Source organism: Canis lupus, chromosome 10 (genome assembly GCF_011100685.1).
Source record: "Canis lupus familiaris isolate Mischka breed German Shepherd chromosome 10, alternate assembly UU_Cfam_GSD_1.0, whole genome shotgun sequence".
Lineage (NCBI taxonomy): Eukaryota > Metazoa > Chordata > Mammalia > Carnivora > Canidae > Canis > Canis lupus.
In genome coordinates, this window is record NC_049231.1 from 59447916 (window position 1) to 59474038 (window position 26123).

The 26123-nt window shown below is 37.8% G+C and overlaps 1 long non-coding RNA gene across 1 annotated transcript; it reads left to right on the top strand.

The window, feature by feature from the left end:
• The first annotated feature begins 22159 nt into the window (after positions 1–22159).
• LOC111097762 lies at positions 22160–25854 on the top strand. The gene is made up of 3 exons (XR_005366024.1): positions 22160–22418; positions 23199–23308; positions 23506–25854. It is a non-coding gene; the product is annotated as an uncharacterized LOC111097762 (long non-coding RNA).
• The last annotated feature ends 269 nt before the right edge of the window (positions 25855–26123 follow it).

Genomic DNA, 26123 nt, shown 5'->3' on the forward strand with positions numbered 1-26123 from the left:
CCAAATAGCATTGGAGATATGTATGTGTACATAGCATTTATGAATGTATGTATATGAGTGCATGCACAAGTGTGCCCAAAATATTGTGAACAAAAGCAGAGAGATTTCTTTCTTCCTTCCTTTTCTTCTTCCTTTCTTTTCTTTCCTTTCTCTCTCTCTCTCTCTCTCTCTCCCTCTCTCTTTCTTTTTTTAGAAATGTATCACTTTGGACCAAATGATGAGCTGAAAATAGATTATAGTTTTCTTCATTCAAAATGTACATATTATTTGAGGCACAAGTAGGTAATACTAAGATGGGGTTTCTTCCCTGAAATTTATCTTGTTGAATCATCATCTCTTGAAGTACAGAAAGAGTGATCTGGTGTAATAAATAGCCTTAAAGAAGAATTCCAAAATTCTTTAAATTCTAAAGGGAGAGATACTTCATCTTCTATGTAACTTGATTTTGACAGAGCTAGAAAACATCGAATTTGAGTTAGACAAATACAGTAAGTACTCTCTCATTCTTTGGCCCACCTCACTAAACAAATGTTGGAAGCAGGTATATTCTGAGGACAGAGGCTACAATGAGGGTGAATAATTGGCACATAAAATGCCTTTTAACCTGCAGTTAGATTTTCACTAAGGTTGTTGTAGTGTTGCTTCGTGGAGTCCTCCTCAATCATCTGATGATACAGTACATGTCCTGTCAAACTGCAATCTCCTAATACACAAAAATATTCCCTGGATTTTTTTAAAGATATTATTTATTTATTCATGAGACACACAGAGAGAGGCAGAGACATATGCAGAGGGAGAAGGAGGCTCCTCTCAGGGAGCCCGATGTAGGACTCAATCCCTGGACTCCGGGATCACGACCTGAGCCAAAGGCAGACACTCAACCACTAAGCCACCTAGGCATCCCTATTTCCTGGATCTTGTTGGAAGTTTACTACAGGAGGTCCTCAATCCTTAATGCTTAGCTAAATGGTGCCTTTGCAATAGAGATGGATGCGCCTGCTTCCCAGAAGCACCTTCGCACAGAACGACTCCACTTTGCCTGTTAACAATTTAACCACTGGCTCTGAAGCACTGGTATTTAAATGAGAACTAAATCAAAAGTTAAAAACTTAATTAATTAATTAACTTAAGTTAATTCACAATACACTCTTGCTGAGTATGAGGCAGTTTGGACAAAACAGAAGTCTACCTATGAGGACAAAGTTTGACTATGAAAATTAATATTGCAAAAAGGAAGCAAAGGAAATAAATATATTTAAGAGAACAACTCATATTCAAGCCTTCAGAAGAATGTATAAACTATAGATATCTTTAAATCTATTAAATAAGATCATTTTAAAATTTTTAAATGATATGAATAGACTAAGTTGATGTTACCCATATTCTCAAAGATATTAAAACTGCATGTGTCTTTTAAAATATTATATAATGAACACCATTTTTCCCCAAGTTAATCTAAATTAAGTTTTTTATAATTTTAAAAGGAAAAAGGTAAGAAAATATTTTATAATAACTGATCAAAAATTGAATTTCATATATATTGAAATATTCATTGAATTCTCTGAAAAATATACATATAAACATATATATATACACAACACACATATCCATAGACATACTTAAGTATACATATACAGATGCAGACACACACATATATGCATACATATGCTGCTTATTTCATTCACGGGATGAATTGAAAAATATATCAGGGTAACAGAATTATTTGAGGAACTGAATGCAAATACCGAATAATATTTTACTGGCAAAACCAAGCAGACAAAGCTTTATCTAGAATAAATATATAATGTAGCCAACATTTTAGAACACTGTTGGCAGGCATCTGTAAAATATGTGCAGAGAAGGTAAGTCCACCCATCCTTTCAGAGAAATACAAAGAAGGGCCAAATGCACAATATGAAAACAAAGTCCTGGAATCCAGAACTCCATCTGAGGAGGAGGCAAGGATCACAAATCCCAGAGACCCTTTTACATAAATTTTGATGTTTTCCTTTTGTGTACAGTATTGATGAGTGTGTCGTATGCTCATTGAGAAACCAGCCCTCGGTAATTGTCAGGGATCTTCATTCTTAGTGCAGACTCCACTGGAAATTAATTGCTTCGGTGCAATCTGAACCACATCATAAATGTCATGTAGAAGTTGCAGGGAGTGAGGAGGCAGTGACAGCTCAATCCTCACTGTTTCATTTAAAGGTGGGTAAAACACACTGCGACAGAAGTGCTCTTCATCAATAATTTAGTCCGCAGTGTAAAGCCAAGCCGTGCCAAAGATGCCAGGGGAGCCGCTGCCTCCCTGGTTTTAATGACACCAGCAGGGAGGGGTTGAGGGGCCAGCTCAAATCAACATTCACTGCACATCTGGGCATGTCGGCAGATGAAGATATCAAGGACTGAGCTGACAGGACAAAGGGTTGAAAAAAGAAGTGTAACCTAGAAAACCTTTACTTTGAATTCTTTGTATAAATTCAAGGGAGATGACAGTTCCTAAGGTCATCTTATATAATAAAACTTCAGTGATCTACATAGAAAATTTTAACCCTTTCCATCATGTAATCAAAGAAGATGAAAGTTTAGTTTCTAATGTTCATTTTATAACTCTAAAATATTCCTATTTGTTCCCCCCAAAAGACTTCTGCAATGAACCAAATTTTAACAGGGATTGCCTGATTTCATCTCATGAACCCCAATTAGAGTTCCTCAAAAGCCCTACTACAGTTGGGTCAGGGGATGGGGGGAGGTCAGCTCAATGTCCTCTTAACCTCAGGGAGTTTAATATCTTGGCTATTTCAGGATGTTTGCCAGAAACTCAAAATTTAATTAAGGAGCTCCCATTGTAATATAAAAGAAATAATGTAAAATGGCACAACCATCCCTTCCTTATTGTACCCACTTTAAAAAAAAAAAAAGGAGCAAGATATGTGTGTTTTTCACTACTCAAAGTGCTTTTTCTGGGATTCTAATGTGAAAGTTTAGAAGGGGCTTAAAAAACAAGAATCATATGAATTATGAGTGGCAATCTTGTCCTGATCCTCTGAGGACACCGTGTATCCCCAGACTGTGGTCTTCTTAGAACCCCAGAGGCCAAATTCAATTATCTCATCCTATGTTTTGTATGTTTGGAGGACATCACAGCCTCACTAGGGGTTGACTGGATTCTCATACTGAGATTGTGTTCACTGAAGGAAATTTACTGAGTTTCCATTTTCTCACTAATGGTTTTCACTCCAAAAACTGAAGTTAGCAATATTAAAAATGCTAATCAGAGTTAAGAGTTTAAGTTACTTCACAACAGAAATAAAGAATAAGAGACAATCTGCATATGTAATTTATAAAGAAAAAGCATGAGATGAGCACAAAATGAATTTCAAATGTAATACTCTGATAATATTTAACCCTTTTTAGGTGACTGGCATTTAGATGATTATTATCCAAAATATAGAATGTGTGAGAAAGCCACACTAGTTTCAAAGTTTAAGTTTATGGGGAGACATATGATAAAAACCTAATCCAAATTTCCAAGAATTTCTAGGCATGATCAGCCCATTTCGAAGGCAGGGCAGGATGGAAAATATGTAATACAATTTAAAACACATTTTTAAAATGCCTTTTATGAATCAGCTCTTGTATTGATAGCTACAAAATTCAAGGAACATGACACATGAAATTTCAACCATTACTGTAGATCATGTCATGGTTTCTCCCTCTTTCTTAATGTCTGATATCTAGGGTAGGTTATAGATCTCACCATTAATCTGCTAACTTCTTCAATAAACTCAAGAAGAAGACTGCCAATAATCCAAAACATGGACAGGTATAGGTAATGCTATAGGATGTAGATCTGACAGACTGACACAACCCAACCCAACATCCAAGATGGGTTTTTCTAATGGAGGGAGGAAATCCCATGTGATCAGGAAAAAAAAAAGTGACTCTGATACCAAATCTACATATAAAGTACACAATATAGAATCTGCAAAGTAGGTTGGTCAGTAATTATCAAAGTAGACACTTTGTGTGAGTACATGTCAGACTTCCCATTTTATGACTGATAGACACAATCAATAAAAGTCACATTTTTCAGCTAAAATCTCTGTCCCACCACTTTGGCTTTCCCCACTGCATTACTATGGTTAAGAAAGAATTGCTTAATTCCATTTAAAAAAAAAAACAAAATTATTCTCATTTACCACAAAATACATGAGGGAGAAGACTATTGTATTAGAAGGCATTAAGTTGAACATGAACATGAAGGTATGAAATAGCAGCTGCTCAACAGTTTTTTACCTAAGAAAATATAGTTTTACATGGCTCAACCCAATAATTCTTCACTTTTTGACAGCTGGTTTAAATAAGAACTCTGATGATTATTTCAATATTTCTTAAAATCATCCATTTAATAATACTTTAACAAATTTTGAAGCCCTCCTATGTTTCAAGCACTGTCTTTGGTCTTAGATTTAAAAAACAAAAACAAAACTAGTAATAAAAATATTTGCTTCTTCAGGACAAATTGAGAGAAATTAGGAAATGTGTGAGTTTAAGCTAAGAGAGTCGAAGTTCTGTTAAGTAACACTAAGAAATAGGAAAACTGCATCTTTGAAATTATCTGTTTACACAAAACAGGATTTTTCTATGTTTCTATTTTTAGAGTCCATAAAAGTAGTATCATGAAGCCAACTCATAGAAAGCTCACACAACTTGCTAGTGGCAAGAAGAGACCCAGGAAAAAGACATTTCATGTAGGCAATACAAACGAAAAATAGAATGGCAGGTGTCACAAATATCAAATTAGTGTCCACTTTACAAACAGAAGCCTCTCAACTCTCTCTCCATATTCACATGTATGAGTTCCTTGAACTCCAGATGGAAATGGATGTTATAATTATCACTGGACTGTTGTAATCTTAAATGGGAATGGAAGATAATCATGCTGGAGTGTCAGATCCAAAGGATGGCTGCTTTTAAAAAGCCCATTAAACAATATTATCCAATTTAAATGGTAGCATTATCAGAAGGGCTTTGATAATGTAGCTACCAATTGTGCTCTCTTGATTTGTAACTTTCTTTGAGGGCGTGGGGAACATGAGCTGTTTAAAGCACCTTTTAACAAAGCTCCTAATTTCTTTCTAACTTTGAATATCCTCTTTTCACGGCAGAGCTGAAGGAAACCTGTAGCTCTGATTAGAATGAACTTAGATTATACAGAAGGCCTGCCCTACAATTATACATGTGCCGAGATTAAAACTCAGAGACATCGGCAGTCCACAGTACAAGGCCTAAGTGGTAGGTAAGAGAACATCCATTCGATACTACAGAAAAAAGAAGAATGAATACAGCCTTTATGAGAGGCAGGTAAAATATCTAGAGAGGCAGATTTCTGACAATTTGCCACAAAGAAGTCACAACCATTCTAAAATAACTGGTTATTTTAACAAACTGGGGATCTGCATATGTCTGTGTATATCTATACATTATATAAATGTTTACCCAAAATATGTGACTGCACATTACTGATCATAGCAGATATTAAATCTTCTATTTAGAACATGATGAATTATATCAGCACCTCCTCCCAAACACCAGGAAAGGCACTTTTTCTTTTAGTTGGGTTTTCTTGTGTGTGTGTGTGTGTGTGTGTGTGTGTTTGTGTTGTTTTTTTTTTTTATTATTATTATTATAACTAATTTGAGTGACTCTTCTCTATACTCTTTCTGGTCAACTATTTGGAAATAGTTATTAAACTTCAGCCTGTCTAAGCCTTCTGTGTTGGTGTTTAAATGTGTAATGACAAAAGAATGGCAGACTGGTGACTTTTCTTCTGTTGATCCCTTAATACAAAGTTAATAACTTTTATATAACTAAAAGAAAAATATATTTAAAAAGCCAAAAAATTATTTCCTTCTTATACCATGTAATGTTTCTATGAAATTACAAATTAATCTTAATTTATATTGCTCACAGGAGCTAACAAAGAGCCCTAAACTAGGGAGAATATGTACTAATTATTGCATACAATCATATAGCATATATAGTATGTATTAATCATTAGCCTCTAGTTGTTAGTGTTGGTGGGATGTGTGAGTGATAGAACACCAGGAAGAGGAACTCCTAGTTTAATGGGAGTAACTAACAGGAATGACTATTTTAGGCCAAAAATTATATGATTTAATAGGAGTATCTCAAAGGGACAAATAAAGATTTCCTTAGAAGAAAGAAGTCTTTTCCAATATGCAGACATTTTTAAAGCCAGTTATTGGAACACTCTACAATAATAACCATCTAGGCAATGATGGATGAAGCAAACAACTCCATTCTAAGAAGCCAATTCTTTCTTCATTTAAACCCAACCTCCATGTAGAAGCACAGAACTCACCTGAGAGAAGACATGCCCACCAGGCCCATTAGTGATAAGAGGTAATGCTGTCTGGTCCTACTACCCGGCATCTACTCCACATGCCAGTAGATTTAATTTGCCATAAAGTCAAATATCTCCTACAAGACTGAAACATTCACCTGGGCATTTATTCCTTGCCATCTTGCCATAGTGTGAAATGGCAATAAATATTCAAGACCATAAGGAGGTGGGGCCAGATTGGGCTCTTTCTTAGGAAGGAAAAAAACGGTATAATTAAAATAGGGTAACCATCTGAAGTGTCAGCCACCTTGACCAGTTTGTGAGATCGAGGAAATAAGATGATGCTTTGAAAATCTTGCGAAAAAGGTCAGAGGAGGGCATTTTGTGGGTAAAGGGGTGGAGGGTCCTTGAGAGGAGCCGGGGAAGCAACGTTCTGAATAGGCCTTTTTTTTTTTTATTCACTTGGGTTTGCACAATATGTTTCTTCAAAGAGTTTGAAGCCCAATATATAAAAAGCTGACTATTTATATATTTGATTCCTTAAAAGCAATTAGGAATACAAAGCAGATGGTCCAGCATTGTAGATTTCCCTTTTCATATTGCTTAAACACTAGAGATCAATAAGTCTAATATAAACAGATGATTTCCATAGCAGGGTTTATAATTAGCTGGCACTGAATGTGTCCAAACTCTAAAATAATTAGCAGAAGCATGTGGCACACCATTAAAACCTTGTGGCTTGTCTGCATTTACATTTATAATTATTAAAGTTAATTATGATGCTCGTGGTGTGGTTCCAAGCTCCTTTACAACTTAGATTAAATATTTTTTTTAATCCCATAACTTCCTTTCTAACCTTCCTCGAGCCTCCAGAAAACAGTGAAATCAGACCAAATTAGGAATATATACCTTCCATTTTTTTTGCTCCAAAGAATAAATTCTGATTTTATCATAAAAGATAGGCTCTTCTTAAAGGCCTGGCAGCTTTCTCAACTGATACCAATATTTCGATCTTGAATTTTAATTTGTTCATAATGGTGTCGGTAGGCAGAATAAAAATGCTTAAAGTTGTTGGAGTGAAAGCTGACATTTTGAGAGCTAAATGAATGGCAAGTCAGTGCCAGTGCAGTCTCCTCAATTTATTATATAGTAATAGGTAATTTAAAATAACCTACTTGACTCAAGGTCTAAAGTTACTCTCAAAAAAATAATAAAGTTACTCTCAATTATTTAGAGAGTACAAATAATGTTTCACAGTGTGAAAGCAAGCATCCCATCTTTATTTTTAAAGCTCCTATCTCCTAAGAACAGCATTTAATAAAGCCTTCTCCTGTATTTGGAGCCCTGTGTATAACAAAATGTGTAACACAGACACCGCTTTCTCAGCCAGAACTCAATCTCACCACCAGTCATACTGACCACAAAAGTAGATTTCTTTAAAATCTGCACCAACAAATATGATGACATTTCTGTAGACCTTATACTCAGGCATCGTCTACTGTCACTGCAACTACTGGCCAGTATTCTTAATATAAATCTCGTTAAATCTGAAGATTTTCAGCCTCTAGCCAAGAATATTTTGCAAGCCTTTGTATTCTGTACTCTATGCAATGCACCAGGCCAAATTTAAAGACACAGTCCCTAATATATTTATAAGAGAGTAACAGAAAAATAAATAAATAAATAAATAAATACCTTATATCCCACATCTGCTCACAGATAACTTGTGCTATTATATTCAAGTTATCTACATTCAATAAGTATAACACATTGTGCTTTCTTTATGCATTTTTTATTTAAAAATCCACTATGTAAGACATAGTTTAAAGTGATTTGTCTTCTACTGCTTTCCATTTGCTAGAATTTTACAGTTAGTATCCTACCCAAAAAAACCAAAACACAGAAAACAAAAAAACCTCTACTTTCTGCTATTTTACTGTCACAGATCATTTCTATTGGATTTTTACATGAGTTTAAATATAGTACTTTTGTCCACCTACAAATTTTAAAACACATCTCTATAAAGTATCTAGTGACCAGCTTCATTTCTTCCTCACAGCTGAGAAATTTTTTAATAGAAATGGTCACGTTTTCCATCATGAAGAAAAATCTTTTGTTTCATCCCTTCTCCTGATTCATCAGTTAGAAGTAAAAAAATTAAAATATACTTTATTCAAACTATTAATATTAGAATGAAAGAAATTCATGGTAATTTCATTGCTAGTGAAATATGTAGATAGAAAGACACTATAATTTTAATGTAGCAGATAAAAAGGGAATGATGTAATATCAGCAGAATGATTTTAAAATTACATATTATTTTAATAAAACTGTTAAATAACTGTGTCCAATGAAATTTTATGGTCACTACTTGCTAAGAGAGGAACAGAAGATGAGAAAAAGAAAGGGGATGAAATAAGATTGATCAAAGTGAGGAAAACCTCAAGACTGGGAAGGAAAAGGAAAAGAAGTACATAGAAGAGGTCAAGAAGAAGATTAAGACTGTGGAATTTACATATTGGAAATATCTGTCTACTGGAAAAGGTCATGAATATTCCCCCAGCACACTCTCATATCTCCAAGATCTACCCTCAGTTCTCCAAGATCCAATGTGAAACAATTTTCCCCTGAGCAAAGCTAATTCATCTACTGCCCTTGGTATCACTACAATAGAAGTAATGGATTTAAATACTACTGCTCTAATTATCATGTGCTCTCTTATAGTCGTATCTCTGTGTGTATGTTTATGTGTGTCTTTGTCATATATATGATCTTGCTTCTTGAGATTTTTCTGAGGATACCTGCATCAGACTGTTGGTCATAAATTATTTTTCCTAAATAATACTTATTAATTCACATGACAATCTTTCTTTACTGAGATAATCCAGAGATATATGCAAAAACAGTTTTAAAGGTTCATCTTATTAAGAGAAGAAAAACTATCATACTAAATCTTGTGATATTAACATCACATTAAGTTGCATTCTCTACAATAATCCTAATGCCATCATTCATACAATTTAATTGCAAAAACATGAAATACATCATTCTTAATCAGTATTATCAATACGTTATACTTCCGGCTGTTTAACGTGTTTAGAGTAGCAGCTTGTTACACGTTAAAGTCACTAAGATTAACCTCAAACGACTCACAGTCCAGTTGGGGACCTGAAGATGTCATGAGCAACAATCCAAGAAAAGGCCTTCTTTCGTGAAAAATGCATGATACAAACCATACTTAATAGATATTCATGTAAGAAAATAGCCACCCAGGAAGCCCTCACTAAAATAATGAAACTTAACTTATGTTTTTATAGAGGGATAGGACTTCAAAAAGCTCAGAGTTGGGGACAGTGGAACAGGATATTCCAGGACAAATAAAAGGGATGGGGGGATGAGTTAAGGCACAGAATATTCAGTGAAGAAACAGGCCAATTTGGAGAAATAAGTAGATGTCACCCTTTAAGAGGACTCTAAGGAGTCTGTATTTCAAACATCGGAAGATAGGAAACTTTGCAATTTCTGTGTGTATATGTAGGGCTTGCATGGATTCTTTTCCTCACTATGTACATTATCATAAAAAATGAGCACCATTTCCAATGCCATTTTGCCCAGGTCAATATATCCTTGGCCTATGGAAGATAAAACTGAGGTTGCATCCCCCTGGCATACCCAATACTTTCATTTATCAAATCTCCAAAAAAAAAAAAAAAAAAAAAAGCATACATAGTCCTCTCTTAGAAAACCCACATTCTTCTCCCAGACTATTTAAGTCTACTTCATGTCCATCACACACTTTCTGGCCCACACTTAGGTTTCCTCTGGCTCAGGCCAGACCAGGAGATGTCTGGAATGTGACAAGGTAGTATGAGCCTGCCAGCTCTATTCTGTTAGCAAATTTATTTTCTTCTCTTAGACGGATGATAAAAATGTCACGGTGTGATGCTTTAGCAGGCCCAGGAGCTCCCACCTACAGCTGTGGGGCTTGAGTGGGACCTGAAGCCAAGAATGCCATAAGGAGCACAGACAGCGCCTCTACCATCACTGCTTCTCCTGCATTGCTCATTCTCCTGCTAAATGATGCAATGGGACCCCCTCAGGGATTCTGAGTCTGATCATGTTTTTCTTGCTATTTTTTTACTTCCATCTTCTCTTCACTAAAGCAGCCCAAACTGCTGAATTTTTCATGAAACAGATAATATCGTTGTACACAAGATAATGGCATTCAAATACATCCATCTGCTTGTTAGCTCTGACTACATTGATTGCAATTTTACTGAAAGAATATTTACAAAAAATGGTTTTTTCTGCTTTTGTGGTATTAAAAATGCACATTTTCATAAGGGAACTATAGAGGGACCCGTATACATACATAAGCTAAGAGGGGAAAATGAACTGAGAAATTAAGCAGCAGTCCCTGGGGCTCATCCAAGAACAACAGTTTACTTTTTCTCAAAGATGAATTTGAAATCCAGATGAGTTTTATGACTCAATGATTTTGTTTTTCCATCAGCTGAAGAACGGATGGTGGAAAACTGATTTTCACTGGTATGATAGGCAGAGCCTGGGCGGTTCTTCCAAACACTGGAAAGGACAGTCCTGTCGCTCACCATAGCTCGGGATGGCAGTGGCTGGATGGAGGAGGATGGGAGGAAGAGACTCCTTCCTCCAGCTTCTTCCAATTGCCACGGAATGATAGGAAAGACGAAGAGGAGACCAGAGTGGAAGACCGAAAAGGAGAAGGCAAAGGAAGTATGTCTTTCCAACCTGCCCTTCGTGGTCTAGAATTTCATCTCTGTTCCTAAAATGGATAACCATCAATCTGATCCAGAGAAGGAGAGTTCACCACATCTTTTTCATCTCAAAGGCAGAATTTTCTGTTTTATGAAATGCTACTCAGTAATTCCTAAACTCTCTCTCTCTGTGTCCTCCTATTCATAAATGATGCATTTATGTATTTACTTTGCTATTTTAATTGCCATTCTCCATCTTCAGAAGTCAAATGGGAAATTAATTCTGTGTGTTGGTATATTATGTCATAAGATGCTGTTTTCTCTGCACTTCTTCTTTGTCCTATTCAACCACAGTCATCTCATATAAACTGGTTTGGATTCTTATTTGAATAATTGCTAAGACATTTTCTAACTGGCATGAGATTTTTAATTGAATGTTCAATTAATTCAATTACCCCTAGCTTCCCTAAATTCTAGACAATTATCCCTCACATCCTTAGAATCCAGACAAAGATTTTTTTAATCCAGTATGTAAATGAAACAGCAAGTTTATTTCAGTCCATATTGTCCTCAGTCTTTTAAACCAAAAGTAATGACACTTAACCCAAACATTTCTATCATTCGTTAATACTTATGAGATTTGTAGATAGAAACTTCCTTTAAACTTTCAAGAAGGGTTTCAAAGACTCAGTCAGAAATTCTTCCACTAGAAAGTAATTTTAGTGAAAAACTTAAGAAGTTATTACCATAATAAACACACACACATACACATACATACTTGTCTCTTAGAGGATATCCACATTGGACAAGGGTGGGTAGATATGGCAATGGGTCTTATGAGTATATTTTATGCAGTGTTATTTACATGTACCAAGGGATAAATCCAGCTTTTTGGAAGCTCAGGATGATTTCTTTTATGTGCCCCATACCATATCTGTAAACTTGTGTGAACCTAACAAAACAATTGAAAATGCAGTAAAAATGCACAGTCTTTCTTTCTTATTTTTGGTATGTATTTCAGGTCATTGTTGAATCTGAATCCACTGTGATCATAAATTCCTTTTCTTCTTGAAATATGTTTTATCATTTGTAAGGCAGTGAAGTAAACAAATTATGCCACTGCTTGATGTTCTTGAAAATGACAAATGGTTCTGTGTGTTCTTCTGTATTTTCAAAACAGGTTGAAATTCTATTTAGAAATTACTCATTGGGTCTGAGGCGTCTCTTCCTTTAATTTTTTTAAAGTCGAACATAATAGAAACCATATGGTGCATAGGATAGGCAGCCCCCTGCCATGTGTAGTGTATGTAGTTCTCCTGACCTTAATGTACACACTAAAGACCACCAAAGAGGAGATAAGTCTCTGTGATATTGTTTCAAAACCTCCCATTAAACAGGTTTGCCTCTCAATGTTGGATCTAGTTCAGATACCTACCACCTTTCCATGTCAATGCCTTAGCCATGATATATCTTTGAATGGTAAGCTATACTTATTTCTAACAACTAAACTGTCACAATCTCTAAACTAGAGAACAAAGACACTGCAATAGCAATAAAATGATCTTACTTATTTTAAATACCAATGAGAAGTAAGGTAATAACAACTGCACAGGTATACCTTATTCAAACATTCTAAAAAGTTTAAATCACTATAAACCAAATAACCAGGAAGGAAGATAGGTAGGATGGCTGTCCATCTTCATCCCATCAGATGGGGTGAAAGAAAAAGCTGCATCTTTTGTATTCACAAACTCTGAAGTATGTTGTAGAAAACCAACAAATATTAGCAACAACAACAACAAAAAGTCCCGTGGTAAGACACTGGTTCTCGTTTGTACACTATACAGTATAAAATAGTCTCTAATATTTTCACTTTCACCAATATAATGAGAATACACAAATTTTATTCTGGACTAGGAATATAAATTTTAGATCTCCAATACAGATACATCATCTCCCACAACTGATCCTCTGATTCCTTCCGACCCAGGCAGGATAACCAATTCACTGCATTCGCTAACTGCTTCTCTTGGGACAAACACCTAGGTCAGTCCACATCGCTGTCTCTATCCATGTAAATCTGTCTCAACTCAGTGGCTTTCCCTTATAAAGCATAAGTAATTTTATGTAAGTGCAAAACTCTAGATCTAGGGTCCTTTGAATTTTTTAAAAATATTTTATTTATTTGAGAGAAAGAACGCAGGCAGGGTAAGGAACAGAGGGAGAAGCAGACCCCCACTGAGCTGGAAGCCGGATGCGGGGCTCAGGGACTATGACTTGAGCCAAAGGCAGATGCTTAACTGATTGAAACACCCAGATGCCCTGATCCAGATCCTTTTAGAACATGTGAGACAATTGTTTCTATGTCCTGAAAGTTCCCTAATACACATACACATGCACACAAAATGATAATACTTAGTGTCCATTTCAAACACACTTGTCACCTGTTAGGAATATGGAGAGGAAGAACATAAGTTCCTACTCTCAGGGAGCTTGTAATTTAAAATAATAAGCAAGAACAAATAACAGGGAATGCTTGGGTGGCTCAGAGGTTGAGCATCTGCCTTCGGCTCAGGGCGTAATCCCAGGATAGAGGATTGAGTCCATGTTAGGCTCCCCATAGGGAGCCTACTTCTCCCTCTGCCTGTGTCTCTGCCTCTCTCTCTCTCTCTCTGTGGGTCCCTCATGAATAAATAAATAAATAAATTCTTTAAAAAAAGAACAAATAACAGTATCATCTAAAGGAAATAAGCACTGCAGTACAATGTATAACTATATACCAATGTTACAGAGCTCAGAGGAAGAAGTGAATTTGAGCAGAACAGTTAGGGAAAGCTGTATGGTAAGTACAGCCAGGAACAACTGAGTTGGTAGAAAGATAAGAAAGGAAAAAAGAAAGAAAGAGATCTTGGAAATCACACAGACCAACTTCCTTTTGTTACAGATTAGGATACCAAGAGTCAGAGCACTGATGTGACATCCCAAGTTGACAGAGAGAGAAGTGATAGAAATGCAAAGAGAATTCAAGTTGCAACTACCCAGGTAGCATTTTTTTTTTCTCTACCAGATGAGTCTACATTTTCTCCAATTCCCACAAATCTACCTCATTCAAGAAAAGCAGACATTGGGATCATAAGATCAATAAACTATAGTCTTTGATAGGAGTTGGCAAACTTTTCCTGTGAAGGGCCAGGTTGTAACATTTTAGGCTTTGTGGGCCATGTGGTCTCTGTAGCAGCTACTCAATTCAGCCTTGTGGTGTGAGAGAAGCCATAGAGACTATGTGTATAGATAAATGTAACTGAGTTCCGATAAAACTTGTATTTGTGAAAAAAAGGAGGCAAACTAGATTTGGTTCATAAGCCATGGCTGTCCAGACCCTGTTCTAAGAGTGTATGAATTTTAAAAAATAATAATAAGACATATATTCAAGTTAAATCAAGTCCAATCATCATTATACAGTTAGAAAATACGCATTTGGACCCAAGTCTGTCAGCACATGGGCTCTTAACCATTCTTCTTTTTTTTATCTTAGAAACCAGGGCAATGCCTACCTGATCTCTCAAGATCACAATAGCTTTCAGAATTAGAGATGAGTTAATTACCATTCTGCCACAAAATGGAGACAATTTTTGGCTCATAACCCAGATTATTCAGTACATAATACCTGGGTAAGCATTAAATTGGTAAACCAGGAATTAAGCTGATAAAAAAAAAGTTTGCAAAGGAGTTAAATCTGAGCCTAATTTGTGTGCCTTACATAATACTTGTAGTATTTGCTTGTCTTTCATAACCCTCCAATTCAGATTAATTTTAACTATTATTTTAGCCCTACAGACTCCTGAAACTTTTGACACACATTTCCATGGAAGTGAGAGATGCACTCAGAAGCTTTCATTTCCTTAAGGAAATGTACTGTTCTGCCTTCAATCGTCAGAAAGGTTGCTAGAACCATCAGATATTAATGACATTTTGCTGAATTTCAGAAGTAGGTATACATTATATAAAACTTAAGAGTGTTGCAAAGAAAAAGGAGCAATATAATACCCTCCTGCAGATCTTAACTCTGTAACTTCTACCTCCCAACCTGTCTGGTAAGTCAAGATTCTTCTCTACTGGGCACCACCAGTCCCCAGAAAGAGGTGCTTAGGGAACCCAACCAATCCAAGCATCCTGCTGCATGGCTAGGAGTTCTTACCTTGAAATTTAAAGCAAGAAAGATTATTTGAAGGTAATTCAGCTTAAATAAACCTGTGGCCAAATTTATTATATAGTTAAAGTCCTGCCACTAATCAGAAATATTTCTTCTATCATTAAAAAAAAAGTAAATTACACAAATTTGAGTTTCATTATTCTACAATCCTTCCTTTTCAAAGATACACAAATATTCTGATAGACTAGGAGAGCTTCCTAGTATGGAAAAGTCCATTGGGTCTAGCTAGTCCTGGTCCATTATCATTTTCTTGGCTTCATTTCCTTCATTAGTTTGAAAGGTTGAACCAATAAGAATCACTTTGAATAGAGGTGTTATTGAGATTATTGTCCAAGTGGCTAAGGGTACAGAATGTGGATGAATGAATTCCAAGTAGCTAGAGAGTAAATTCTCTCCAAGAGCTTATATAGCCCTGAGAGTAAACTCCACAGAAACTAAGGCAACTAGGCAACTCAGAACTTCGTGAGATAAACCCAGGATGGAACAAAGCAAGGGCACATGTCTCCAACTGCTTTGAAATGGTTCCTGGGGTAAGAGTGTATCAAACAATTGTGAAGAACATGTTCTATACACTATACAGAAGGTCTCATTGAAAGAAATTTTAAAAATAAATAAATAAATAAATAAATAAATAAATAAATACATACATTAAATAATTTTCTAAGGACCTCTGCAATTTTTATGTGCTTTGGGAAATTAAACAGGAATGCATGTTTTTTTGCCATGTACTTTGGGACAGAATGCAGTCAGGCTACAGAAATTTCATTATACTTAATACTATCTTTAAAAAACTGAAATCAGGAGCAAAAAAAAAAAGAATTTTGATGCTGAATATGTCTAAAATGTTCTAAAAATTATAAATCAAGATTCTGAAATTATACTATGTACTAGAATTATACAAATCATAACAAATTAGAGATACAATATATGAATCTAGTGTAGAATGTATGTGCGTGTTTGTTTTTGTTTTTGTTTTACCAAGGCAAAGCTGGGTGCCACAGTCAGCGCCCTGCTCTGTAGTTAAAAAAAAAAAAAAAAAAATTCTACACTATTCAAGAGGGCAGTGAAACAGAGTGTGCACTCATCTGGAAAATCCTCAGGCCTACATAGAGGAATCCCTATTGCTATTCAAACCCTTATGATAATCTAATCTAGAGAGATATTTTTCTTAATGAATGAAAATGGCTTCAAATGACTATAAACCTATGTTAAATTAGCACCCTGTTAACTTAATACAAATAGCATCTTAAGCCAACTGAAATTAAATGATCACTGAGAAAGATTATTATGAGACTTACCAGTCTTTATCTAACTAAAAAGAATTTTTATTTCAAGTGATATATAAATATCATTTCATTTATCTGATGATCAAACTTCAAACAATCTGACCTACCTAAAACACTACTTCAAATATAGAAAATAGGTGTGTGTTTTTTTTTTAATTCCCTGACTGGCAAATTGCCATCAGAAAAAGAGGAAAATCCTTACACTCATGCTCTGCTGAAGTAACCCGAAGCACCCCACATAGCTGGGTGGAAAATAAAGCAGGAGGGTAAATGGGAGAGTGATGAGGTACAGCAGGTGTCATCGGAAGGATGAGACAGGAGAACAATGCAAAGCAGACAGAACTATAAAGCAAAGGGCTTTGAAATTATTTGTGCAGAAATAAAACATCCTTTGATTTAAACCAAAAGTATTTCCGTGCAAGCATAAGACGATGTATCTTAGAAAATAAGACAGTGGTTCTCAAATTCAGCATGTATCAGAATCACCTGAAGCATTTGTTAAAACATAGACTGCTGGGCCCATCCCAAGTTTCTGACTTCGTAGTTCAGGGATGAGGTCCAATAATTTGCATTTCTAACAAGTTCTTGTGTCATGCTGATGCTGCTTTTCTGAGAACTGCCCTTTGAGAACCACTGATCTAGGATACAAGAATTCCTTCTTTAATGAAAAATCAGAAAAACAGAGAGGTAAACAAAGGAACTGCTCAAAATGAGACAATGTAAGCCAAAGGTTGATCCCTAAATGGACTCACTTACCAAGCCTCATCCTAAAGCACTGACTTGTCAGTTATTATTCTTGCTGTTTTTTCTTTCTTTGCTTTTTTTTTTTTTAAAGATTTAATTTATTTATTTGAGAGAAAGAGCACAAGCAGGGGGAAGAGCAGAGGGAGAGGGAGAAGCAGACTCCCTGCTGAGCAGGTAGCTTGATCCCTGGACCCTGGGATCATGATCTAAGTGGAAGGCAGATACTTAACACATTGAGCCACTCAGGCACCCCTCCTTGCTATTATTTTAAACCTGAGTTTTTACAAGAATAACCAGATTCTTATGGAATCTGTTTTTTTTTTTAATTATTTTTTTTTAATTTTTATTTATTTATGATAGTCACAGAGAGAGAGAGAGAGAGGCAGAGACACAGGCAGAGGGAGAAGCAGGCTCCATGCACCGGGAGCCCGATGTGGGATTCGATCCCGGGTCTCCAGGATCGCGCCCTGGGCCAAAGGCAGGCGCCAAACCGCTGCGCCACCCAGGGATCCCCTGGAATCTGTTTTTCTAAACATACAAGACATTCCTAAAATCATACATTCATGCATGCTTTATAATCATTTGCATTATTATCTAAATCAATCTAAAATGTGGCAGCAACCTGTAACTATGTGCCTTGTTTTATGAACTGGTTGGTATGATTTCCTTAAAAGCTATTTATAAATGAGGCTTTCTGTTTTTGTTTTTGTCCATTTGTTTATTGGTCTGCATTTAGGTGACATCAAAGCACATTTAAAATATACAAAGGGATTTCAGTTTAAAGGAATCTTGCAGAAAAGCCTTTTTAAATCTGAATGATTATTACACACAAATTTTAATTCTCTGATAAGCTAGATTTTCATGCACCAGTTTGGTAAAAAGCAAACTTGTCAACACACTGCTCCAAAGATTTCAGATTTGAAAAATTACTTTCACCTTTTTATTTCTCTCTTGAGGTAATTCTCCTACTTCAAGTTAGCCTCATAAGTAAAATTGTCACATGTGTTACTTTTAATTTCTTTTCATCCTTGAGAAAACGAAAGTATCAAGAGATTCTTCCTTCAGAGCGGAAGGGCTTGTTTGAAACTCCAATGCTCCAAGCAATGCCCTAAGTAGGTCAAATTTCCAAGCTGTAATTTCGGCAGACAAATTTGCCTGATTCCCTGAGACAATAAAAGAGGATACTTCACTGCAAGGGTGTTTCAACTGTGGAATCTCAACCTTCAAAGTCTTTGCAGTCTAGACCAACGCAACCCAACCACCCATGACATGCGAACATTTGCTTGAGTACAGATACTCATTCCAAAATTCCAAGCTATACTTGGGGTGCCTGGCTGGCTCAGTCAGTAGAGCATACGAAGCTTGACCTCAAGATTGTGAGTTCAAGCCCCATTTTTGGTATAGAGATAACTTAAAAATAAAATCCTAAAAAAGAAAAAATTCCCAACTATGCTTATACATTTCTCCATTCTGAATGTCTTCTTTCCTCAACTTATGTTCTATTCATCAATCTTTGAGTCCAACTCTTCAAGGTCTTACCCAAACACTTCATGTCCCAATGCTCTCTCTGTTTTCTCTATGCCTCCTAAATTCACTTCCTATATGGCTCATTACTGTACATTCTGTCTGGTGAAGGGCTTTAGCTATTTCATAGACTGCTTTTTATCCTTAAGTATAGAATCAGTTCTTCAATGTTAAGAAGTATATCTTATCTAGCACAACCATAGTTACTCAACACATAATTCTTCAATATTCTATGTATAAAAGTTATTAATCTGTACCTATGATAGGCCTCATACTCCTGTCCAATTAACTCACAACTGAGCTCCCTGTGGTGGTTCATCTCAGAAACTCTTAGATTTCCTTGAGATTGCTTCCCCCAGCAGGAAACATATGGGCTATTTCTTTACCATGGCAGAAGAACAAAGTACCAACATGGAGTAGCTCTGCTCTTGTGACAGCCTTGCCTTCTCTTTGAGATCAATTTCCATCCAAGTCTCCACTGAAAATATTTTGTGCTCCAAATAATTGAAAGTTTCTATGGTGATATAACAAAGGGCTTCACTATTATACAGTGGGCATTACATCTCTTCATACACAGAGCAGTGTTAAGTATGATGTTTACTCTGACAAAACATCCCAACACAGAAAACCAATTCCCAAATACAGTATTACCTAGCACAATGGTTAAGAGTCTGGGCTTTAGAATCAGTGATGTGATTTGAAGGGTTTCTGCATTTTACTGGTGGTATGACTTTGGACTAGTTATAATCCATCCTTGGATGTCAAATGTGAAAATGGGATCAGAATGACCCCTGACCACACTGCTTTAAATAATCAATTTAGATGCTGTCTATAAAGAACTTAGCAACATCTCATACTAAATAAGCACTTAATAAGCAGTAGTTGTAAGTATTATTAATGAGATTTTAGTCAAGCAAACTACAGCTCACAAATACGGACCACTGGGGCACCGAGAAAGCATGAAAGACAAACAGCTAAATATAGGCACTGGCCTGGACACATGTGGCTGTTAATCACAAGCCACTAAGTTGCCCTGTCCTAGAGGCAACCAGAAATCCTGTTGGTTTTTGAAAAACAAAATAGGCCTATGAGGGAGATGGGGAGATTCTCCTATAGAGTGGACTGCTCAGCAAATATGGCATCAATGAATGGCTTAAAGTATATCTCCTATAGGACTCATAGCCACAGCTTTCATTTTCTTCTGTTTTTCCTTTTAATTCTTTTCCTTGCCTGATTTGCTCTTTCCCCTTCTATCACTAGCCCTAATCAATGCAGCAGGTCAGGTTGAAAGAATGGACAGCCTCCGAGCCACATACATTTAAACCACTTTAATGCAAATATTGATCGTAGGAGCATAGACACAGGGTGGGCTGCATTTTTTTTAATGGATGTGCTTTTTTTTCTGGGGCTGTGCTACCCATGATAAAACAGATCACTATAGATCAGCACTCCACCATCTTTCTATGCACAGAAATGCATAAGGAAACCCAAAGCCTGGGCCGCCTTCAATGCTGAGCTTGTGAGCCTCCAAAGCAGGTGTTTCAATAGTCTGCTGGACTATATTTTCTTAACCATTTACGCTTTCCTTCTCATACTTCCTAGATGAGCTGTATTGGTGTACACAGAAGTAGATTATCAGAGAGGGTGTGGTACCTTGTGTCACAAAAATAGTTGTGCAACAGTGTCCACTATGGTAAAACGCTTAATTCCTGTGTACACAAGATTATCAAAACATTGTATTAGATAGCCACTATCCAAGGCATATTTAGCAACAGAGTCCAAGTCTGAGCTGAAATCCAAACTGAAAGATCAAGGGCAGGAAAGAATTCTAAGGGCCACTTTGAAATTTGATACTAAAAAGATCTGATATTCTATCTGTAGGCATTTTTAGGTTGGACTGGGGAAAAAAAAAAAAAAGGAATGAAAGAAAGAAAAAGAAAACCTGCTTGTACAAAGAAAGCCTGCTTGGCCTATTGCCAAGAGAGGAGGCGTCACAAACTGGGTAGTTTGAAAGCAACACAAACCAAGCTAAAACCAAAGAAAGGAAAGGGGGGAACAACTCGACTTAAAAGCCCCAAAGGAACACCAGTTGCTTCAAAGCAAAACTAGTTGCTTTCAGATGTTTTTTAATTCTATTTTTTTTTTGATAGGTCTGCAGTTGCTGTTGTTGTGGCCTGTTATAACTCCAAAGGAAAATTTAAAAATAAAATAAAATAAAATAAAAAAACCAGCAACCTTCCACCACATTTACGGAGCTGGCGGTGGGGATGGAAACATGAGACCATCGCAACCTTCGCCACCCCTGGAAGAAGCTTTTTTGCTTCTTCTGCAGAGCGCAGCCGGCCACCCCATCTTTATGCAAAGGGGTAAATGTCACCGTGAGGAGGAGCAAGCGAGATGTGTACACCAGGTGGACAGGATGTTCGCTGTGGGCTTATCAGCCTAAAAGCCGCAGATAACTGGAGGTGAAGGGGAAACCGAGTGCTATGCAAAGTGGGAGGGAAGCAGGGCGGAATGAAGCCTCTGACCTTGGGAGAGCCGAGTACCAGCGGAGCAGGGGGAGGCCGAGGAGGACGGAATGAGGGATCCCGGGCTGTAATATATTCGGGTAAAAATGGGGCTGTCATCTTGAGCTACAAGTTAGAAAGTTATTACTTTTAATATGCCACTACCTTAGGCCTATACTGTTATGTAAAAGAAAAATAACCTTGTGTGACAGTTTAACATTGATCGATGTGCCTGCCAAATGCAAAGAGATAAATAAGCAGGTGATGAATAAACAGCACTTCAAGTAAAGACATTACGCTGCATGCATAAAACGGCGCCAGGCACCTAGGAGCTGTGGGTGGCCGGAGGTTGGCCATTTCATGCCCACTCAGTAAAGCAGACTTAATCGCTTCCAATATTTTCTGTTAAAAAGCAAGCTTAATGAGCCAATTTCACAAGCCCAGAGAAACTGATTATTATCTCTGAGTTCCAACAGAGTTGGTTGTTTTCCAAGAGCTAGTTTTTTTTTTTTTTCTTTGACTGGATAAAAAAAAAAAAAAAAAAAAAAAACCAACAAAAAAAAAACCCTCTTTTTTAAAAAAAAGAGAGAGAGAGACAGAGGGAGAGAGCGCGCGCGAGCGGGGGCGAGCCGGGGAGGACGGCGGCGGCGGCGGCGGCGGCGGCGGCGGCCGAGGGCAGGGCGCGGGCGCGGGCGCGGGCGCGGGCGCGGGGCGGCCACTAGATGGCAGTGTTACCCCGCGGTCGGCGCCCCGGCCCGGCGCGCGTCCGGACAGGGCGAGCGGCTCAAAGCCGGGCCGCTGGAGCGGGCTGAAAGCAGCCTCCTGAAGAGTTCACACCCTGCCCTCCGCCCTCCGCCGACCCTTTGTCCACGACGGCTCCATCCTCCAGCCCGGACGCGGCGGAGACACAAAAGGGGCCGCCCCCGAACGGCCTCCTTGCAGGAGGCCAACAGCCCAGGGCTCGGATTATTCTTCTGAGCAGCCGCGTTTCACAAAGTGCAGGCGTCCTTTCTACCCGGTTGGACCGACTTCTTCCTGGTGCTTTTTGGGGTTTTGTGTTTTGGGGGGGGGGTTGCCCTTAGGGGTTTGCGATCTGCGCATCCTCGCAGGGCTACTCACGTGGCTGCCCCAGGGCCTGAAACCCCCAGGAGCGAGTAGCCTCCTAGCTTTTCACCATCTATTTACATTTTTCCTCTCGCTCTCTTGTTTGGGGCTTGGGGGGTGAGGGGGTGGGGGATACTAAAGAAAGGAATTTGCCCTCAAAGGTGTAAAGCTCTTAGTGAAAAGATTCCGAGCCGGGAAGGGGAAAGAGCACCCTCCCTGGGAGGCCAGTCTTCCTCGCAGGGGCTGAGTCCGCGGCCTCCTCCAGCTGCAGGCCCACACGGCGACGGCTCAGGATTATTTTCACCAACTGCAGTTATTCAATAGCCACTGGCTGAGAAGACCCAGAAACCAGGCCTCAGCGTATAATTAACTCAGATATTAAAAACAAAACAAAAAAATTTAAATGAACTGCTGTTAGGTTCTAAATTGAGATGCACGTTAATTATTTATGAATATTCATAGAAAACTTGAACAATTTCCAAACTTGGCCTTTCGTTTCTCATCACTTAACCAAATAATTGATGTGTGGGGTGTGTGGGTGGTGGGTTTTTTTTTTCTTTCTCCCCTCCGTAGGATAAATTTTTCTAGATGTGCAACAAAGCTATCAAATCCATTAAGATTTTTTAGATTCATTTTGTCTAATGAGGAATCAAAAGGGAAGGGGCTTGGTTCTAGAGAAAAAAATAATTTTAATCTCTTATCTTTTGCTTCTAGTCACCTTGTAAGAGAAGAATGAAATGACACTCAACATTGGTGGTTCGTGGGAAAGAAAATTGGGATCGCTGAGGAACTTTCAGAAGCAGGAGATTAAATTTTGACTTTCTGTACGTGGATGGTGGAGTAGAGAGAGAGGAGGGGCAGAGAATGTCTGGGGTGGGAAGTGAGCACAGAAATGAAACAAGGTACCCAAAACTCCAGAACTTATTGTAGGTAATCGTTGCCACTCTTCTCATTTAATTACTCTGAACAGAAAGCCCCTGGGTGTCCCCTGAGTTTCAACACTTCTTCTCCCTCACCAAAGGTCCCATGGAGGCAGCTCTCAGGTTCTGAAGAAGCTAGCTCACCAACCAGAAGAACTCATCTCTGCTGAGAGATTAACCAACAGCCACGCTGGATTTTCCAGTGACTGCAGAACCTCGTGCCTGAAGAACAAGCAGCTATTCACCAGGACTCCTCACAAGAAAAATCAAAATCATGAACACTCCCCTGATGCCTCATTTTAAGTCTTCCATTACAAACAAAATGCAACAAAACAAAATACAAGAGTTAAAAGGAATATGTGGTAACCCGCATCAGAACTCTGTCATTTCAGTGATTTAAGCAACAAAATCCTCTCCAGTTTTAGGCCAAGCACTGTGCTGGATGCTGGAGACAGAGAGCCAAGATTCCTGTGCTGTTTTCAAGAAGCTCACTGGCTGGTGGTTCCAACACAGCGAGAGAACAGAGAAGTCCCTGGTGCCCAGAGGTGCCCCCTCACCTCCCCCACCACCGCCACCCCAGACCTGTTGGGTCCTAGAGGCTACTTCAGTTGGGAGTGGGCTGGTGAGAATAATTCATTTCAGAGGACTGCCCTAACAAATTACCACAAACTGGTTACCTTCAAAGAACAGAAATCTATTCCGTCACAGTGCTGGAGGCTAGCAGTCTACATACAAGGTGTTGGCAGGTTTGGTTCCTTCTGTAGACCAGGAAGGAGGAAACGTCCATGCCTCTCTCCCAGCTTCTGGTATTGCAACAATCCTTGGCCTTCCCTAGTTTGTAGAGGCAACATTCCAATCTCTGCTTTTGTCTCTGTGAGGACTTACTGGTGTTTCTTCTCCTTTTCTTATAAGGACATCAGTCATATTGGCTTGTGGGGTCCACCCCCTTGAATGCTTCCATCTTGGCTAATTACAGCTGTAAAGACCTCATTGACTAAGAAGATGACATTCTTAGGTTCCTGATAAACATACATTTGGGGTCAATACTATTCAACCCAATACAGAGGGCATTTCAGGCAAGGATGCCAGAGACACAAAGCATCCTAAGAATTGCAGGTAGTTCCTTGCAGCTTCAGAATAAGATGCAAAAGAAGTATGGGGAGAGTTGGATTGGAAAGGGAGGCAGAAGCAGGTCAAAACGGATCTTATCTAAGATATTGAGGAGTTTGGATATTACAAAGGTGGCAAAAGAAAGTGGGTTTAAAGCAAGTAAACGTTAAAAACACATTTTGCTAGGGATATAGATATTTGGAAAGTAGTGAAATTGGAAGCAGGTGTATCAGGTGGGGTGGTGGTGCAGTAATTCAAGATGAGACTATAATAACACCATGCCCATGGGGATGAAAGGAGAAAAAAAATACAATTTTTTAATTAATAAATTATAATTTTCAGAATTTCAAGTGGGTAGAATTAACAAAATATATATGTTTTAAGAGTGAAGATGTGGGAAGCTGGCAAGAGAAATGAGGTTAATCATCAAATCATTATGCAAGGTCAGAAATAGATTCTTAAGAAGAAACAGACTTGAAGACTAGAGCACACTGGAAACTGGTTCGATTTTGTGTATGCATGCGTGTGTGCGTGCGTGCGTATGTGTTGGTATATGCATTAGAGAGGGTGAATTTCTACTCTGCCATATTCATGGAAAACAGCAATACTTAATTGATACCTAAGGTGAGACTTTCAGCCTTTTCCAAGATCTCTAAATAATGAAGATACAGCCACAGACAGCAACTTGACCCACTAAAGAGATATGAAGAGGGAGAGAAATGGCAGTATTTCCACTCTAGACAGAACACTTCATTAAAAACAATCCTCAATAAATATTGAAACAAAGGTACTTCTCTCTCATTTATTGCCAACCCACTCACCTTTTACTCATTGATATGTTCAATGACCGGTGTGTTTGCAGTACTTGTAAGTACTCATGCTCTTTCTTAAGTGGTCAGAAAGATGATCACAGAACAAGAGCCTCAACTCCAATAAATAGAACACTACACATTTAATACAGGCCAGCAAAATGGACTATAATATTTAGTCAAACAAGACCAAAATTCAATTCAACTCAGAAAAAAATCTGAAGCACGAAGCTAATCATAGGCTCGGATATTTATCCCAGTATATGGTTGATAATTACTGTGATGCATGACAAGAGTTTGTGTCAAAAACCAAAAGAGGGCATCTGCTCGCTTTTCTAGATAAAAAAAAATTAATTCTTAGCAATTCTGAAGCAACGGAAGCTCCTACCTGTTTCAACAAAGTTCAAGACATTTTAAGACATAGTCAAACTAGTTTAAATTGATTCTCTGCATTTGGTGTAAATTCAGAAAGAAGTTATTTCTGCAATGTAAGATTTATGCTAAGGTAGAAACAAAAACACGAAGGTCAAAGAACTGCCAAAAGTGCAGACGTAGTAAAGGACAGCCAGCTGCAGCTCTAATTATCCATTACTCTTACATCTTCTATACGTGAGTACAGAACAACTCAATTGCTGCTGTATTTAGAAAACTATAATAATGGCCGTAATTAGAAAGAGAAAAGGAAAGTAACTTAAGAGTGCCTGCAAAACACATAATTTTCAGAAAATGCAAAAACATACAATAGATTTGCTACTTGAGTCTCTCAAATGGAGACTTCTACTTGAAATCTTGAATTACAA